This window comes from Eptatretus burgeri, chromosome 9 (genome assembly GCF_056783735.1).
Source record: "Eptatretus burgeri isolate ZD-2024b chromosome 9, Ebu_testis_v1, whole genome shotgun sequence".
Lineage (NCBI taxonomy): Eukaryota > Metazoa > Chordata > Myxini > Myxiniformes > Myxinidae > Eptatretus > Eptatretus burgeri.
Window position 1 is genome coordinate 37459843 of NC_140969.1, and position 20926 is coordinate 37480768.

The 20926-nt window shown below is 42.2% G+C and overlaps 1 long non-coding RNA gene across 2 annotated transcripts; it reads left to right on the forward strand.

The window, feature by feature from the left end:
- Positions 1-496: 496 nt before the first annotated feature.
- On the forward strand, positions 497-20376 carry LOC147019920 (uncharacterized). 2 transcript variants are annotated; one of them, XR_015061575.1, is made up of 2 exons: positions 497-1599; positions 5126-20376. It is a non-coding gene; the product is annotated as an uncharacterized LOC147019920 (long non-coding RNA). The 2 variants fall into 2 exon arrangements; XR_015061574.1 differs by lacking the exon at positions 497-1599 and adding an exon at positions 2446-5004.
- The last annotated feature ends 550 nt before the right edge of the window (positions 20377-20926 follow it).

The window sequence follows — 20926 nt, forward strand, 5'->3', positions numbered from 1 at the left end:
CAAATCACAAATGGAACGAGTTGCTTAAGAGCGGCTCATTTTCGTGCAGGCTCCGTTGAGGTGTAAATCCCTGGCATTTCTGTCGACCCGCATACTTAGGTAAATTGACAATTCGGCGATCGGACCCTGTCGCGCATGGACAGAATAGTTGGCTGATTTACGGTGCGATTAAAAACACACCCGTAGCTGGATTTCGGCGTTGATCCGAAAGCTGCGACTAGGATTGCCACGTCCGGTGGGCGTGCGGCTGCAATTAGTTAAAAGCGGTCGCTCGCACGCCGGCGTGGTGGAAACCATAACAATATATAGATGTATATATATAGATATATGTATATATATATATATATATAGATATATGTATATATATATATATATGTATATGTATATATATATATATATATATATATAGATATATGTATATATATATATATATATGTATATGTTCCTCACGGGAGGAATGTGTAACAATCCACAGTGCGTCGCACCCTGCTGCGTATGAGGCTGCTTAGCCGCAGACCGCTCAGAGTGCCCATGATGACCCCTGTCCACCGTCAAAAGTGCCTACAATGCGAGTGTCGGATTGTGCAAACGTCAGAACTGGACCTTGGAGCAGTGGAAGAAGGTCGCCTGGTCCGATGAGTCCAGTTTTCTTTTAGATCATGTGGATGGCCGTGTATGTGTGCGCCGTTTACCTTGGGAAGTGATGACACCAGGATGCATTGTGGGAAGACGACAAGCCGGTGGAGGGAGTGTGATGCTCTGGGAAACCCTGGGTCCGGCCATTCATGTGGACGTCAATTTGACACGTGTCACCCACCTAAACATCGTTGCAGACCAGGTACACCCTTTCATGGCAATGGTATTCCCTGATGGCAGTGGCCTCTTTCAGCAGGATAATGCGCCTTGCCTCATTGCACACATTGTTTGGGAATGGTTTGAGGAACATGATGAAGTGTTCATGGTGTTGCCCTGGCCTCCAAATTCTCCAGATCTCAATCCGATTGAGCATCTGTGGGATGTGCTGGACCGACAAGTCCGATCCACGGTGGCTCCACCTCACAACTTACAGGACTTGAAGGATCTGTTGCTAATGTTTTGGTGCCAGATACCACAGGACACCTTCAGGGGTCTTGCCGAGTCCACGCCTCGGCGGGTCGGCACTGTTTTGGCGGCACACGGTGGACCAACAGCATATTAGGCAGGTGGTCATAATGTTTTGGCTGATCGGTGTATGTAGCATGATATTTCAAAAAGTTGTGGACCAATTGTGACAAAACCAGGTGGGTGAGTTAGTTAAGTGACAAGATCAAGCCGATTCGATTTTGGTTCAGGTCGAGATCCAGATCCAGCCTGTCAGTGCATGGGATCCATCAGGTAAACTGTTCAGCCCTACCAAGCGCCTTTCTCGTTTTTAACAGTGCTGCTCCAGTTGACCCAACGTCATCGCAGTCAGTGAGTATGGTATTTTCAAAAGACGTCGCTTTTACAATCTCTCAGCAACATTGGACAGACCTCAGAAATCCACCTGCAACCGTTCCAACGTTTGCCAACGTCAGTATGCTAGCTGCGGAGGCACTGTGTGTCCGTACTTCGGTTCTTGTGAGTACTTTGATCACCTTTACGGGAGAATAGTTTCATGATCCTGTGTTCAAATCTAAATAATTACAGAATTTGGGTTTTCCCCTTAAATTCCTTCAACTGGGGTGTGTTCCATTACCAAGCAGCGAGCTAGCGCTTGTCAAGCCAACCGTTCCTTCTCAACAGTTTTGTTGGAGTGCTTGCTTGAGTGCTTAAGCTAATTGGTCATGAAACGCACCCCATACTTCAGTTTCAAATGTTAGACATATTTAAGAACGAGTTTGAATGGCGAAGAAAGGAATGAAAAGTATTGTTTTGCCACATTTATTTACGACGTGTTGTTTATGAAGAACCCACGACACGAGGCCTGCCCGATGATTCACCCAAGAATGTTAATCGCTTCGAAGACTTCAGAATGCCAGGACCCCCCTTGCGGGTGTTTATTTAAATAAATAATAAAACTACGTTCATCACTTCACGTCAACGGATGTAAAGTGGTCCCTACAGATCTTCCGCTCCACACATACTCGGAGTGTTTCGCGTTGAAAATCCGTTTCGATCGATGACGTCACTTCCGGGCCGTTCGCTGCTCGACAGCCATCTTGGAGGAAAAAGGAAACAAAAGAACGGACAAACACGATCATCGGTTTTATTTCTGTTCAACGCGCGATGATGACTTATAAAACGACTTCAAACTGTGCTAATACCTTGGACACGGTCAGGAGAGAGACACCAGGACAAGATGAATCCAAACAAGGACGCAGGTCCCCACAAGATCGACAAAAACGAGTTGGCTGGTGTAACCGACGTCACGGACATGTAATGACGACACGATGAAACTTTCGACTCCGTCTTTTGGGATGGACGGTGTTCTCTGTAGGTTATTTTAGGAGTTTTTCATGACGTCTTTAGTTTTTTTTAAATTTTTTTTATGAAAGGCTCCAGCGACATTGTGGAATCTTCGTCACGGTGATTTGTTCGCTCGGTGACGCATGCACCATGGAGTACGCTGCCTTGCTTGCGGTGACATGGATGTGAAGATATTTGGTATTTATACATATCGGCTGGTACGATGCTTTCTGCTTCGTGCGATAGCATGGCGCAGAGAGCGGAGGTAACCGGGATGCACCAAGGTGGTGCGAAGGTGTTACATACGCACCACTTACCTTTGAGCTGTCTCACAGCTCGACCCCGACTATAAACTTCGATTCCCGACCCCCATTATAAACGACGTTCATTGACATTGTATCAAAGTGCACCTCTGCTCGGTTGAACGTTACCGCCTGGGTATCCCCGACTACTAGAACTAGTCAATGGATGTTAAAGATCCCACGGCCAACCTGAACTAATTACCAACGTGACCTTTAATCGAACGGCAGGCCTGGCCTGCCGGTTCGTGAACGACTTGGGACAAAGGCGGCAATAATTCATTGAAGCCTTCATGAAAAAAAAGTAGAATAGTATCATCTTCTGATTAATCTTACATCGACGTCACGAGTCTCGTGAAACAGCAGAGCAAATAGATGTGTCGTGCGTCATCACCTCATCACGTGGTCTCAGGTATGAGTCCAAAAGGTGTAAACGTCCTCCACCCCCCACTTACCACCCCGCCCCGCTTACACAGATCCTTTACAACTTCATCATTTTAACCAGACAATCACCTTCCTGTTTTTTTATTAATGTTACAATAGTTGTTTTACCCCTGGGTGTCAAGTACTTTGATCAACCCTCGTTACTGCAATGTGAAACCACACCGCCATTCGTGTCTGTCTCTCCTCTCTCCTCTCTCCTCTCTCCTCTCTCCTCTCTCCTCTCTCCTCTCTCCTCTCTCCTCTCTCCTCTCTCCTCTCTCCTCTCTTCTCTCTTCTCTCTTCTCTCTTCTCTCTTCTCTCTTCTCTCTTCTCTCTCTCCGCCATAAAGCGATACATACATTTGTTGATCGACATAATGAAATATTTAACGCAGGAGGACGCCAGTTGGCCTTTCGTGCCCGCGCTCCTCGAACACAACCATAAACCAGATCATCTTGTTCGATCGTTCTCTTTCTCTCTTTCTCTCTCTCACTGCAACGTACTGCTCCTTCGTCTTCTTCAGACATGTTTTATTAAAACTTTTTGTGTTGTTGTTGGTATATACATCGTGTGCCACAAAACGACCAAATGATGACGATCGTGGCGAGTGTCGCACTGCGTTAAAAATGGCCGCCCTCGCTCTGTAACAGGGTGGTCCACATGTCTTGTCACACTTACCCCCCCCCCCCCACCTCTCTCTGTTACACGCCTCTCGGGTCGTCGTGCTCGATCACTCGTGTCCGCCATGGTCGCCTCCCCGTAACACAACCCACACAGACCGTCACGTGCATGCAGGGGCCCTTCAACAATTCGACATTTGTCCGCCCGCTTTGTTTACTTTCTTCATTAATCAATGATGACATCTGTTTCCACACACAGGACGATGTTACAATGTTTTCGATGTATTTCTCGAATGTGTCGCCAATCTGGAAATCACATCTTATCGCCGTGTGGTGTGCAAGAAATATTTAATGAACAGGCAGAGTCGCCGCCATTTTGATTGCAGTTCTGAGCTCGCAAAGGAATGTTAGACGGCTTTCTGAGAGGAATTAGACACATTTTTGTGAAACTCTCAAAACTGTTATCGTAACAGCATGACGGTTTGTTTCGATCGTCATTGTACACTGTACAGAGTAGTCGTCAAATCGCCATTTGTCCTCTCAGGGTTTCAGTCCTCTCAGGACTCGGTAGTTTGGTCAGGGGGGTCATCAATTGCGTTGTGAACAAAAACGTTCAAGCACATACAAGACGTATGCCAATTACAATGAATGAATATCGATGGAATTTAAAACATCGAAACCTGGGTAACAAGACATACGGCCCAACCCGTACCACACGATCGACAACGTTCTTCGTATCATACACTCATACACACACACACACACACACACACACACACACACACACACACACACACACACACACACACACACACACACACACACACACACACACACACACACACACACAACTTTCTCTCTAATTTAACATATATTGATATATATTCGATACATTTTCCACAAAATTGTAATGAAATGATTAATTGTTCTTCAGATACCATCATGCTTCATGATTTGATGTTTGTCTTTTCGTTTAGAATAACACGAAAAAAATTTTGAAATCTTCGCAATCGGTCGTGCGGATGGTAGAAAAGGGGGGGGGGTGGAGGGAGAGAAAACGTCGCGTAAACAACCTCGGGCACGCGTGACAGACGTCACGTACTGCGACCGTTTTCCACCAATCGTGTGCCGCGCGTTACGTCAACTGCTGTTGCTACGTGGATTTTTCCAGAACGTGTCTGGTCAAAGGACGTATCAATCCGCGACCGTGACTTTCTATATAACATGAAGTCGAGGTAATAATATACATTCTCAGTGACCATTAAAAAAAAATTATTTGTTGTGGAATTAATTTATGTTGTATAAATGACTTCGAAGTTCTCGACAGACGATAAATATCTTGAACTATTTTTTTAGCGGATGAATCATGACGGAAAGGGGTGTGAAGCGGTCCTCGGCTATATTATGCCAAGCCGCGTTCGTGCTGCGCAGTTGATTTCATGGGAGGTGAGTATTGTGCGGTTGTAAAGTTGGCGGTTAAACCTGAAAACCCGTAAAGCCTTATTGCTGAAATACTTCTTTTGTCGACTTTGATTTGACCATTGTTAAACGGTGTAATGTTAAATTCAATTTTAGTGTAAGGTTTGTGTTTTTAAAAATTACTTTTAATTGTTGGTTTTCTAACTGAAAAATGTTGTTTTTCACAGATTATGCCCTTGAAATCAACTGCGTGTGGAGGTGGGGTTTTTATTATTACTATTATTTTGTCTGGCAGGTGTATATCACCTGAGTTGTGAAGTAAGAGGACGTCAAGAAAATATTTCAAGTATTGAGGTGGAAGCACATAAAAAAATTTCGATGAGAATAACACAAATAATTATTCAAGGGAATGGAGACTGGTTGTGGGGTGGGGTTGTGGTTATTCTTTCACCACGAGGTGGCGTTTAGGTTTCCTTGTTTACTGCTGCTGTTCAACAACAATCAATCTCTGTCGGAAAGTTGAGAGCTTGTAAAGCTCATTCGTACTCGGGTTGTGAAGCGCTGACACGTCACCGAATGATCTCGGCTTGGATTGATTGGTTTGGGGGGAGGGGTGCTTCATTCTTTGTATGAAGTAGTTGTTCTGCAGTTTGATCCAGCAGTCTTTATTCTACCTGATGTTCAACTGACCAGTTTAAACCTTGGAGTTTTAGTTTTTTTATGAAAATTTTAAATCTCCAATTTCTTTATTATTTATATTTGGGTGCGATTTCACTTTTATTGTTTCGAATATTTTTTTTTGTTAAATTTATTTGATTTTCCTGGAGTAACCGTCTAGCTGTTTGAAAAGAAATGCCTGGAGTGGAAAAGCAAATTGCTCATTTTTATTTTTTGATTGGAGGCAATAATTTTTTTTTTTGGTGGCTTGGGGAGGAATGTCGGAAAGTGGGGGGTGTTGCCAAATTTAACATTTTGGATGGTTTGATTCTAGTTTTCAAGATCCTAGACTATATGCCAAAAAGAAAAACGCAAATATGATTTCAAATCGCTTAGGAAAGGGTGCCGTGCAGGCATGTTCCAAAGTAAACTTGAGCAACTTGTTAATGGATTTCAACTATTGTGGGTTGCGATAGAATTTTGGTCCACTTTTGGATATATATATATATATATATATATCTCTCTCTCGTAGTTTTTTTTTTGTTTTGTTTTTTCCTATGATTCTACTATGCTTGATAAACTATTCTGAAAAGGGGATTGATTGTTTTTATGTGGGGGAGGGAGGGGGGAGTGGCATTAAATGCTCTAGCTTGTTTCAGTTGAGATGGTGATGACCTGAAGGCCGAGATCGTTGGAACACTCCATTTCCTCCTGAACCGGGTGCACACTACACTTTTTTTAAAATTTGTATTTCTCAACCCGGAGTCTCGATAATAAACCTGAAGGGTTTTTGTTTGTTTGTTCTTTTTTGTTTGTTTTGCTTTGGTCTTGCAGAATGTTGCAGCTGTTTGCATTGACCAACTAGCTGTAAGTGATCTCTACACTGGTGATATTTCTCAAGCCACGGCCTTATCAAGCGTGATGGTGGATTGTGAATGAGTAGCAGTTTTGAAATGGATCACATGTAAAACGACGACATGAATGTACTGGAAGTGATGAAGTTCAAAAATTCAAGTTGTCCTTGAAGAATGAGTATATGCTTGGCAAGTTTTGTCTGCATTTCCTCAAGTTGCTGCAGAAAATGGTCACGTATTGGTGTGGGACTCCCTTTTTGTGAAGACGTCTTCAATATATACAGCAAGCCTGCAGTTCTTCCAGCATCAAGTTTTACATTGAACAGGGAGTTTTGTTTGTATTTTTCGTATGCTATTTTATAGTCTTTGTCAGTTTGAGTGGCCAAGCTTGTACACAGATTGTGTACAAGCTTGGAATGACTAATCTGACCCGTTATTGACTTGTTGAGGTGGCATTGGTTTTGAAGGCTTTGTTTCAAAATGTACATTTTGTCTCGATTACCTGGATATAGGCTTTTGCAGGTTGCCTTTATGGCGTGGTAATTTTTAGGTGATTGCTTTACAATGTCTTTATGGCATGAGAGTTTTCTTGGTTTCAATTTCAGAATTGTTGAAGTGTAACTTGAACACCGTTTTTGGTATTTGTGGTGTATTTGTCCAAAAGGCATACTGGAAGTCTGAAAATTGTGCAGATCTTTCCAAAACGAGCAGTAGAGAAGGTGCATCAAACGGAGTCTTCTTGGTGGAACTTGCAAACGAAAGATTGTAGTTTGAGTTAGGCATCACATTTGCTTGTGGAAACGACGATCTCCGATAATCTTTTCTTGAGGCAAGTGTTTCAGGTGTACACACCAATTGTAATAAGGAAACGTGTCGAGTTGAAATTGCTTTTGTATGCTGGGTGGGGGGGGGGGTGGCTTGTGGTATTGCCTGCAGGATGGGAAAAAAAAAATTTGGAAAGGTATGGGTTTAGGTTAGGGGTAAACCCCCCCCCCTCCCCCCTGAAGTTCTTCTTGCAGAACAGCTCATGAAGAGGAAGGATCCATAGGAAGTTGCAAGTGCACAGTTGCTGGGTTGATCCAAGGAAGCCTTTGCCATCCAACTACTAAAAGCCCTGAAGTGGAGTTATTTATTTTATATTTGCAATAGTGGTGAACCTTTGGGTTTAAAGTTGGCAAGCTTTATTCTCACATGATATCCAGTGCTTATTTTTGGCTGTGCAGTTATTTTATTTATTAAATGCAGAAATTTTGTGGGAAGACTACTTTTGTGTTGTTGGCCTCTGCAGGACTTCCAGCAATGTGGAAATCTTAAGGGATTTGGTGATGTCAGAAAAGAGCACCACAAAGCATTGACAGGGAGTGTCCATTTCACACTTTGTTCTTATGTCATTTTTTTGACTTGTATTTCACCTCTGCTAACAGCTTCACTTTTCACATCCTTTCAGCATCAATTTGTTTGGCCAAAAGAGCATTCTCCAGCAATGGCACAGTGGAAGAACAAGGTTTGGTAATTATTGTAATTGAGCACTGCCTGTCATCATGTGCTTTTATGGAATTTTTTTTTTTTGTTCTCCTTTGAAGCTTCATTGCATGATAAATGCACAAAAAATTGAGGTGCAATTATTTCCCTACATTGCTGTTGGGGGGGGGGGGACGTTCTTTGTGACCGTCAAACATGCTTGCCCTTAGGAGCATCATATGGGTACCATGTACTGGTGTGGTAAGGTGTTATCATGGGACAAGTTGTAAAATGTCAGTTGTCATGCTCGAATCCCCTAGCAAAGTTGAGTTAATGTAATTTTCTTGCTTTGATAATGTCCAATAAACATTTGGGGAAAGGGGAGGGGGGGTATTTGTCATTGGTTTTGATAAAGAACATGTTTTTCTGGTGGGATGTGAGCATTAATTTTTGCGAAATCTGTTAGTCAATATGGTTTATTCTTTCTAGTGTAAAGGATTCCGAGTGTCGTGTCAGACTTTGCTTACTTAATTTTTTTAATTGGACCAAAACAAAAAGTGGTTCCCCTTGAATAAACTAGTTTTGCTTTATGGGTAGAGTTAAATGTTAGGGAGATGGTGGTGGTGTTTGAAGTTTTCTTTTAGATTGGATTTGATTGATTACTTCTCAACGTCTCCAAGCCAACACCACCAGGGAAGAGTACAATTGCAAGCAGCAGGGAGTTATTTGTATCCTTTTTCTACATTTTTTTTTTTTGCCATTTTGAATTTAAAAAGAAGAGGAACCCTAAACTTGAACTCCCCCTCAATTGTTACAGAGGAAAGGATGCAGGGCTTGACGTGCTTCAATATTTATTCTTCTGAAAGGTAGTGAAGCCCATGATGTCGACTTCAATCCTACCATTCCTGGTTTGTTCTCAACCGTTTGCATTTTTTCATTAAAAAAAAATTTAAAGTGCTATTCTTGCTGCCAGTTTTAAGCAACAAGGTGTAGTTTAGAAAGGAAGGCTGCCCCTGCTGTTGAACAAGCATGTCTGTTTTCTATGCAGCAATACCTGCTTATTGCTTGTACCAATGCGTCGCATCCACTCCTGGCCTGGCACCTTAAACGTCATATTTGCATTCAGAGGAAAAATAAAAACCTTATTAGCCTCATTAAATGCTTTGCTAACTTGCATTGCTGGGGATTTCATAAAATGCTTTGTGCTCCATTCGGTGTGTAGGAAGGGGGGGGGTGAAAACCTTCTTTAGATGTTTGCAGATGCAGACCTACTTTCCTGCAATGAAAAGCTGTGATCCTTCATTTTTCACCGAGTCGGTGGACAGAAAGTACCTTCATGGATTTGAGAAAATGGACAACTGCTAATCCAAGAAACCAGGGAGTCTATTCGGATCCCTTCCCTTTTTTGATATTGAAATTTTGGCCCAAAGTGGTGGACAATATCACGTGTTCATGCAGTTTATACTTTATTAAATATGCCCTTTTCCTCTTGGTACCTGTTGCAGTAAAGTGGTGCCCCCGTGGCTGACTGCAGCTATTCATCTTACGATAGGGCAGAAAGCACAACAGAACATGCCCATACTGAAGAACCTTTGGTGCCTGCAGATGAGGGCAAGCTTGCACTACTGCTGAAACGTGCTTTTATGTTGAACCAATTTCCTTGGGGGGAGGGGGAGGGAGGAAAATGCCTGTAGATATTTTGCAAGGAATGTAACTTCATTGAGAGGGGAATCCTTCCATATTTGATACCTTTGCTCACAAAGAGCCATTTTTTTTTTTAAAGAAATCAAGTGAATTCAGCTTGTCCAAGATTATGGAATGACACGTTGGGGTTTTGGTTTTCTAAGAAACAAAGGTTCAGGGGTGGGTTTTTTCCCCTTGTCCTCTCAATGCCAAACTGTACATAACTTCAATTTGCACTTTTTCTGTTCATCCTTTTGGGTAAGGTGAAACACTTGTCTGGTGGTTGTTCAGTGAGGAACCCTAAATGGCCAGTCTTGTATGTTATTTTTTTGTTCGTGCATTTATCTCTTCCCTATTTGTGTACTGTTTGTGTTGAATGCAGTGGGGTTGGGAGGGGGGGCGTTATGTTGAGGAACGTGTAGATGTTTTGCAGGAATTTAAACATTAAGGTGCGGTGCCACCGTTCCCAATGCTTTTGCTGCGTTCCCAATGCTTTTGCTGCGCAGGAGATGTGATCATGGAAGAGAAGTACATTCAGCTTATCCAAGGAATACAGTGGAAAGGAGTTTGTTTCAGCCACTCTCCATATCATTTGCATATTTTTCAAAATAAGGGTGGTTGTCAGTCTTTTTTTCAAATGCCAACCTTGACGTAATGTTTACTGCCTTTCTATTAGAAACGGAGTTTTAAGTGCTTTGTGCCACGTTTTTGTGTGGGGGGGTGGGGGTGGTAATGAGAACCGCTTGAAGATCTTTTTACAGGAACGCAAACCTGTTAAGGCATGTTGCCAGAATTCCTAGTGCTTTCGCCACAAGATATCCGTTCCTGGAAGAAACCAGTACATTCGGCTTTCCAAAGAGATGCAAGGACTTGGTGTCGTTTTCATTTCTTTCCCATAATGACACCTTTCGATTTACTTTGCTTGTTCGCATATTTTACAGTAAACTGAAGTACTTTGTGCCATATGTAGTGATCGACACTAATTGATGTGCATTGGGTTGAATCCAATGTTGGGGAGGGGGGGATAGTTAGAACCGCTTGTAGATGTTTTTGCAGGAACTCAAAAGCCATTCCCAGTGCTTTTTGCTGCACAAGATATGCATTCAGCTTATTGAAGAGGTGCAGGGGCTTGGTATTGGGGTAGTGTCGTTTTCATTTCCCTCCTATAATGAGGCTTTCGCTTTATTTTCCCTGTTAGCGGCTTTTGCCGTATACAGAAGCACTTGGTGCCGCATGTAACAGACCACTACAATTAATGTGCTTTGCGATGAATGCAATGTTGGGGGATGGGGGGGTCATGAGAACCGCTTGTAGATGTCTTCGCAGGGACTCGAATGTTAAGGCATGGTGCTGCCTTCCCCAGTACTTTCGCTGCACAAGATATCCATTCCTGGAGGAGGCAAATGCATTCAGCTTATTGAAGGAGGTGCAAGGACTTGGTATTGGGGTAGTGTCATTTTCATTTCCCTCCTGTAATGACGGCTTTCACTTTATTTTCCCGTTAGCAGCTTTTACCGTACACAGAAGCACTTGGTGCCGCATGTAACAGACCACTGCGGTTAATGTGCTTTGCGATGAATGCAATGATGGGGGGGGGGGGGGGTGGGAGTCATGAGAACCGCTTGTAGATGTTTTCGCAGGGACTCGAATGTTAAGGCATGGTGCTGCCTTCCCCAGTACTTTCGCTGCACAAGATATCCATTCCTGGAGGAGACAAGTGCATTCAGCTTATCAAAGGGATGCAAGGACTTGGTATTGGGGCAAAGTAAGGGGCAGTGGTTGGTGTAATTTTTCCTCTTTGTGAGGTTTGCCAGTTTTTCTCTTCACTTTTCTTGTGAGTGGCTTTTACAGTAAATGGAAGCACTTGGGGGGGGGCAGATGTAGCAGTAGAATGCTCTCATGTGTGTTTGGTTGAATGCACTGTTGTGGTGGGGGGGGGGGGTGGTGATGTGGAGGAGCGGTTGTAGGTGTTTTTCAGGGATGCAAACATTAATGTGTGGCGCCATCATTTCCAATGCTTTCGCTGCTCAAGAGATGCATTCATGGAAGAGACGAGTGTCTTCAATTTACCCAAGTGATGCAAGGACTTTGTGTGATCGTTTTGGTCAAAGTAAGCAGTAGGGAGAAGTGTCATTGTTGGTTTTCTTCCTTGCCAACATCCTGTGTCGCACTTATGCTTGTCCTGTTGGCAATGTCTGCGGTAAAGGGGGGAGGTTCTTGGTGCTAGATGTGCCTTGGAGGATCATGCTTTCGTCGGCCGATCCTGGATTTCCTCAATTATTAGATTTGATGCTTTATTTGTAGAATGTGCTGTGGATTGGGAAAGTTGGGGCTGGGGGGGTGCTTGTGGGAAAAATTTGTAGATGTTTTACAGGGTGTGATGCCATCATTTCCAATGTTTTTACTGAGGCAAGACATTCGTTAAAGAAGCAGGTGACATCAGCTTTTCCACAAGAAGCAACAGCAGGGAGTTGTTTTTATTTTTCAATTTTCATCACATAGAGTCAAAAGTAACCAATCAAAAAAGTGTATTTTCTTTTTTTTCTCCGCTCGATTCCAAAATTGCACTTCCATTAAGGCTTTTGCTGTTGGTACTTTTTGCAGTAAGGCAGAATTCCCAGTGCCAGATGTCCCACCACGATTCATCTTGCAATAACACTGTACTGGCAGCTGTCCTACGAAAATGGCTGGCCTTCCTCAAGAACTTCAGGCAAATGTTGTATGAACACCATTTTGGCAACACACTAGGTTGAATACAATATTTCAATGTGAGGGAGGGATGGAAAACCGCATGTAGCTGTTTTGCAGAAATGTGATTAATGTCATACTTTCACTGAACGAGACCAACATTTGGCAAGAGATGAGTAGCTACATACTGTATTTCAAGTGACGTCTCTAATCAAGACAGCTGCAACAGGGAGTCGGGTTTTCATATTAATAGTTGGGTCGATGGGGTTAGTTTACTTTATTTTACTACCCGAGTTGTGTTTGATTTCTAAATTTGAGTTTTCCTTCCTGTTCTTGGTGCCTTTTGCAGTTAAGCAGAATGCTCCATCAGATGCTACACTACAACAACTGATCTTTCTTGAAGAACTTCAGGCAACATAAGGCATTCTCTTATCCAAGTGCTGCATGCTAATTTTAATCAAACGTTTTGAACAATTTCATTGCAGTCTTGTGGAAGTGGGTATAAAGTGTTTTTGTTGGGGGGGAGGGAATTATTCAGCTCTTCTTTACAGCTGCATTCTTTCAACCAAAACGACTTGTGCCTGGAGGTGTGTCTCGGGCTGAATGCGTGTACCGTTATTTCGGAAATTCCATGGACGATCGTCTCGACTTCAATCCAGGGGGTTTACCGTTTTGTAAAACTTTTCAAGATTTGGATAAACATTCGCGTTCAATTTTTTATTTTTTGTCTTCTAAAATTGGCATGCCACCACTTTTCTCATTTGCTGATCTTTTTACCCCACAGGTGTTTTCATCCTAGCCAGTCATCCTGTTATTCTTTTTCTTCGAGGATGGACGATGTGATGGCAAAAAGAAATTGTACTCCAATAGGCAATTGACTGTAAATTGAAAGTAGTCCAAGTTGGCATCTAAGAAAGTACCAATTCAAAAGCGAAAATATTTCTCCAATAGGCAATTGATTGTAAATTGAAAGTAGTCCAAGTTTGCATCTAAGAAAATATTTCTCCAGCTTGCTGGTAATTTGCTAATTATAATCCTGGCACGTGAAGAAGATTTGAGGTGGGATACTATAGGTAACTTTTATTTGACAGTCTGTAGGTGGTTTCTTTTTCCCATAAAGACTTTGGTCTGCGTGGGTTTTGCTTTCCACCCACAAAAGCAAAAGGTGCTGGTGGTGGCACTTCCACATTCTGGGACGAGGTTCGAATCCTCGTAGCACCTGCTAATGTGGTGGAGGAGTTGTGCTATAGAATTCATAAATGGGGGTAACTTTAAGTTACTCTGTGAGGCTTGCAAGAAATGTGTCCCTCTCCTTCCATTGGCATCTCGGGGAATATCATGCATTCACAAGGTTGAACTCTTCGTGCTGAGGCCCAAAGTTGCCTTGGGCCACTTTTAACTAGCCTCTAAGGATATATGTGAGGATCGTGTTGAGACCTAATCACCAGGACGTGAGAGGAGGCGGCCTTTGATAACATTTGAAAAGGCAGGTTGCACACTGTCAAATGTTCAGAGAAATGGTCCTGATTTATTAGTTACAATTGATGGCCTCCATGAGCAGAAGCAGCACGTGCAGGGGAGAGTAAACCAGGTTGGAAATTGAACTGATTGAGCCCAAGCCATTGGAGAAAAGGATTTGATACCGGCGATGATGACTGATTTCCTGACTGCTTATAACTGGAAATGTCCTAATGTGCCTGTACTTAGGGGGATATGCTTTCATGTAATTTAATGCTGTTTAACTGACTTCAAATATCATGTTCTTACCCTCTTGTGGGACCACCTTTTGGAGGCTGTTCAATCTTGCTCTTCCATGCAGACCTTAAGTATGCAATGCACTAATTATCTTATCATGATTTTACCTCGGCCCAGTGCAAATCTCACATATTAACCCCTTTACACTCCCTTTCCTCCTATCATATATTACATCCCAAACCTGACTTGTCTATCCTATTTTCAAAACTAAAAAAGGACTGACCATATTTTGCTTTTTTTTATTTTTGACACAAAACCACAATTATGTTGGCCATGTGTTCTGCACTGTATGTCTGCATCATCATTGCAACCCCTTCCTATATCTTTCTTTCCTGACTTATTCTTGTCACCCTCAGGTGGTTGGTTTAGGAAAGGTTAATGGGGGTCACAAAGATAATGGGATGTTTGAAACTTAAATGTAGGCCTGAAAAGGAAAACTTGTGGCCGCCTCAAAAAACATCAGCGGATCATTGCAAAACCAAAAGGTTTTTGTGCCAGGAGTGTCTCAAAAAGATTGGCAGAATATTGATATCGGCAGGAATGAGAGTTTCAAACAGGTATTCACTATCAAACAGGCACCGAAGAAAGTCGAAGACAAACTGCCCAAGAGCAACCCAGCAGATGTGATTGATTTGGTGCCCTCTAGTTGTGGGACTAAATATGTTGGACATACTGAAAGCAGCTTGTGCCAATGCATCACTAAGCATCGCAAGGCTTTTGAGTGCAATTATCTTGGGAGCTCTGCCATTGCCAAATGTGGGCAAAGGTTGGATATATTCACGCGAGTGAGGGAAGGTGTCAGCAATTTTGGTGTAACTCGAACTAAAACAGGTTTTGGAAGCATGGCACTTGAAACTATTTCATCACCCATGGAGGAGACTGTGAACTTACCTCTGGCGGCCCACTAATGTGTAAATGTGCCAGGAGTGCGGAAAGAACGGACACCAAATGGAGCATAATAACCCATTTTCGTCTAATATGGTTATATAACACTCCTCCACCCCATCCCCTTCGCAGCATTTTTAGTTGGTCTGGTTGATCACGTAATTGAGCTAATGCATACATATATGCAGTATATTGTTGTGGGAATGACCTCTAAGGGTTAATAAATCCTTAGTATAACTTTTTAGTTAAGGCATCCACATGGGTGCAGCAACTGCTGCACCCTGTCCTGCCATTTGTTCCATAATGATCTGTCACCACAGACTTCACTCTTGATTTTTCGATCCTCTCATGTTCATGCTTCCAACAGTGAAGTTTTGTCTGATATTGCAATCTGCCTTGAGACAATCCATTCATTTTTTTTTGGTGACCTTCCTCTTGTTCGGGTGCTATTTACTCTTCCTTCGATGATGATTTTGGAGTTCTGTTTTGGGGCATCCTTTCAATGTGCCCAAATAATCGAAGCCTTCTTTGTGTTATATTCGCTGTTATTGTGTGCTTTACTATAGTATTCTTTATTTTGCCCAGACTAGTTGCTCATTGTTTTACAAAGGAATACCATTTCAAAAACAAGGAGTCTATCGATCTTCGTCTTCTTGCTTTAATATTCAAGTTTCTGACCCATACATCAAGATTGTGAGAACCACGATTCTATGCAGTTCAACTTTGGTGTCACGTTGGATGTCTTTTGCCATCCAAACACCTTGTTGCTGCTGAAATGCTCCCAGTACTTTCCCAATTACATGTTTGATGTCTTCAGTGCATGCTCCATACTGATCTTGTACCCCTCAAATAAGTAAATTCTCAAGCTTGTTTTTAAGCTATGCCAATTATATCGATGTTAATTTGATGTGGGTGGTGCCTGCTGATTATGTGTGTGTTTTAGTGATGTTGATCTTCATGCCCATATCACTACTACTGTAAACACAATCTACAATAATCTGCAGGTCTTATGCCGTCTCTCTTAGCAAGACGATGTCATCTGTAAATCGTAGGTTTGATATAACTTTTTCTTGAATGTTAACTCTTTGCAGCAGATCATGTATTGCATGCAGCATTACGAGTTTAAGCAACAAGGTGAAGAGCTGGGGTGATATCACACTTCCCTGACTGACCTCTGCAGAGTGCCTGAAGTAGCTCAGTGATTTTAATAGGGAAGCCCAAGAATTTGTGCCCTCCATAAGCCATCTTGCCATACAGAGTCAAATGGTTTTTTTTCAAAGTCTATGTAACAGCGTTGTACATCCTTGTTCATATCCAGGTATTTTTCTGTCATTTGTCTTCATGTGAATAATTGATCACCTGTTTATCTTCCTGAGTGAACTCCATCTTGTGCTTTGTCAAGTATTTCTTCTAATTTCTTTGTCATTCTTAGAATAATGGTTAAGATCTTTCCCTGCAAAACACAGCAAGCTAATGCCTCTTGTTCTCAGTTTCACTTTTCCTTCTTTTTGTATGTGGGGGTAATGATGGCTTTTTAACCCAGTCATCTGGAAACTGTTCACTCTTCCAAACCAACATGTTTCACCAACGCTTTCAGTTCCTCAACTGTGATACAATCGTGGCCTGATGCTTTTCCTTCATTCAGCTTCTTTAGAGCACTGGCAACGTCCTTCTCAAATAATTTCTGGTTCCTTGTCTGTACTTGGCATTTGTAGAATGTTATTTATCATCTCATCATTTACAAAGTTTTGTTTGTTGTGTAAGTCTTCATAGTTTTCCTTTCAGTGGTTTTTAACGGCCTGCAGGTCTTGTCAGTGCTTCCCCTTTTTTACTCTTTCCTGTTAGCATTCTAGTTTTTGACTCGCTGGTAATTTTCCTGATGGTCAAACACACCTCCTTTAGACTTATTAGTTTGGTGTGCCTTTTCCACATTCACAGCAAAGGAAACCTGCAGGAATCTTTGAACCACTTTTCCTTACCCTCTTTAACATTGTTTTATTTTTCTTGTTAGGAAGTTGTCCCTAAACCGCATTGTTGGGGTCTGTATATTTTCCACGTTTTGCTCTCAAACGACTTCCTCGCTGATCCAAGTTTTTGGTATTTGCAGTTTCTTCTTCCCCAGAATTTTTCTTGATGTGTCACTTAAAGCAGTCTTGATACCTTCCAACAATTTGTCAATATCAATATTTTCCTCATTAGCAGAGGAACAAATCTTCCAATTTCAGTTTCGTAGTTTCTTCTTGTGGTTTGATGGGCAAGTTTGAAAATGTACCGCTTTGAGAAATTTGGCTTAGGTTGGGACTGAATTTTTTTTTTTTTATATTTGCGAGCACCAATTGATGATTAAATGTCACATTGCATGTGGAAAGTCTGCACCCCCTTGAAAAAATTTCACCTTTTGTTGCCTTGTAGCCTGGAATTAAATCGCATTAAATGAGACTTTTTCCACCTTTTATTTACACATCATAACCCACAACTTCCAAGTGAAAAACAAATTCTACAAAATTTCAGAATATTAAAAAGTTAATACTTGGTGGAAGCACCTTTGACAGCAATTGCAGCTGTGAGTCTGTTGGGTCTCTACCAACATTGGACACCTTGATTGATTGGGCAATCTTTGCCCATTTTTCTGTACAAAACTGTTCAAGCTCAGTCAAGTTGTGTGGGGAGAGTTGATGAACAGTAATCTTCAAGTCATGCCACAGATTTTCAAGTCGATTTAGGTCAGGGCTCTGACTGGGCCACCCAAGGATATTTATATTCTTGTTCCTTAGCCACTCCAGTGTAGCTTTGGGTTGTCATGCTGAAAGGTGACCTTCCATCCAAATTTCAGCTTTCTTGCAGAGGGCAGCAGCTGCAGCTTTCCTCTAGGATTTTTTTTTCTTGCTCCATATATTTTCCCTTCTATCCTCATCCCTGCTGATGAGAAACATCCCCATAACATGATGCTGCCACCACCATGTTTCACAATAGGGATGGACGGTGTTCTTTGGGTGATGGGTTGTGTTGGATTTGTGCTAAATGTAATGTTTTCCATTTAGGCTAAAAAGTTCCATCTTGATTTCTTCAAATCACAAAACTTTTTGTCACATGACTTCAAAAGCTCCAGAGTGGTTTTTTGCATACCACAAATGGGACTCAAGGTGGGCTTTTTTCAGGAATGGCTTATTTCTTGCCACCCCACTGTACAGGTCAGACTTGTGGAGTACTTGAGATATTGTCACATGCACACAGTGAGTGACAAGTCTTTTCCATAAAGGCATGTCGCTCTTTCAAAATTGCCATTGACCTCTGATCAGTCTCCGTGCTTGGTCATCCAGTTTGGAGGGATGGCCTGATCTCGGCAGGGTCTTGGTGGTACAATATGCCTTCCACTTCTTAATGATTGTCTTGACTGTATTCCAAGGGATATTCAAGGCTTTTGAAATATTTTATCCCCATCCTCTGATCTGTGCCTTTTCACAACTTTATCCCAGAGGTCTTTTGAAAGCTCCTTGGTGATCATGGTTGAGTCTTTGCTGTGAAATGCACTACCCAGCAGAGGAAACCTGCAGGAACATTTGATTTTATTCTGAAATGATCAATCACTAAGATTTAACACAGGTGCAGGCCAATTGATTTTGTGTGATTTTGAAGGTGATTGGTCACACCTGAACTAATTTTCAATTGCTATTATAAGTGGGGTGGACACTTGTACAACCAAGATATTCTAGTTTTGTATTTTTAATAAATTTTCTGAAATTTCTTTTTCACTTGGAAGTTGTGTGTTACGATGTGTATATAAAGGTGGAAAAAGTCTGATTTAATCAGGTGATTCCCAGGTACATTGTCTTGAAATTCTTTTTGCTTAAACATAGTGTTATACACAGGTTGTTTGCATGTGTTTTTGATGAACGTAAAGGAATTAAATGTAATATAATATATGATAAGCGTAACGCAGATATGTCGTTATTAGGTTTTGAAAAGCATTGTGAGCCTTCTCTTATGTCTGTGTCTAGAATTATCAACCCCTTTGCCCCCATTTATTTGTTGTCTTTATCCACTGTTATCTGTCTCAACTTTTCTCTTTAAAGTGCTCACTAGGCCTTTGTAGCAAGAGTCTGGTGGGAAAATGAACAAGTGCCATCAAATGGCAGTTAAGTGGTTGTCACCTCAGAAAGCTTGTGGTGCTTCCATTGTAATGGAGTCAAACCGTCCACCAGGCCGAGCAACAACCAATGACAAGGAGAGGGGTGGGATGCGACACCTGATCAAAGATGCACGTCCTCGAAGTGATAAAAATCTACTGTGCTTGAAGAAAGAAGTTTGCCTTGTCTGACACTGCTGGGAATGTTCTCGAAGTGATTAAAAAGGCAGGCATGCCAGAAGAGAGCTGAGGAATTTGCCTTGTCTCTGGCACTGCTGGCTGTGCCAACACCTGCCGAAGAAAAGAGCTGTGTCAGCCACACCGAGCCATATCCATCTAACTCCCCTCAATCAGCGAGACAGGACGATAATGTAGCCCCCCTCCCCCCAACCGGGACTGGGACATCTTATCAAGCTTACCCGACATTTTCCATTGCCTTGTGAATTTCCCCACGTCTGTCTCTTTTGGTATGTCTGATGGCCAGGATAAGTTGTCCGTTCTTCGTTAAAATTAAGAATGTCCGTTCATTCGTTGGCATCGTGGGCGCATATCGGTAGTGGCATAATGGGTTATTACCTCTGCCACTGAAGGTGGACAGAGGTTTATCTTTTCACCCTTGTTTGTTAACAGGATATCTCAAAAAGTTGTGGACAGATTTGGACGAAAATTGGTGGACAGGTTCGGTGGATGACTCGGACAAATTGATTTGATTTTGGTGAAATTATGGATTCGAGAATTAAATTTTGTTTAAGTTATTCATCACCATTGAGAGATCGGGGTCAAAAACGATAATATAGCATGACGATTCAAAAAATGTGGTTGAGTTATGACAAAATTAGTTGAATGAGTTGGTTAGGTGATAAGAACAAACCTATTAAATTCAGCCTATCGGTGAGATACAAAACTTAAACTGTCCAGCCTGACAGAGGTATGAACTCTGTCAAGTGCCGTTATAGTTTTATTGTTGTTACCAGCATCATTTATTTTCTTGCCTTCCTTCATTCTTGTTTCCTTCCCCCATGCCATTTGCTTGTTATATCTGGTCTTGCATTAATAAATATACCTGGTCTCGAGATGAATTCTGCTCGTCCTGGTTGCTTTTCTTGGTAGTTTCGGCTGGTTGCAGAGTCGTTGAGGTGCAATTTCGATCGTCTTTCACAGTTTGGCCAAATTAATACTAAGATTCTTAACCACCTCCGTCGTTTATTTTGCCTCTTCTGTTGTTACGAGACAGATCTTTTGTGAGATAGATATTAGTAATTGGCCAAGCAGAACCAAGTCGCATGACTGCTGGCATGATACTCGCTCACACCTGGAACTTCATCTGTATGGTAACACAGCTCTGGACATTTGAGCCAGAAATAACTTCCGGTGACTCGTCAAGCCCGTCTGGAGCTGGGGCAGTGACTGCCACATTGGAGTCAGCTGAATAAGACTCGGACCTGAGGCACAATAAACTCTCCTTGAAGCAAGAGTGCGAAGCATGCTGTAAACGCAAAAATGTGTAGCAGCTTGCCACTATATCAGGTCGAGGTGAACCCGGGTTAGACATCGCTGTGACCTGAGAAGACATTGTAGAGCAAGGACCGCTAGGCTCTAGACTCTAGAGGGTGCAGTGGAATCGTAACC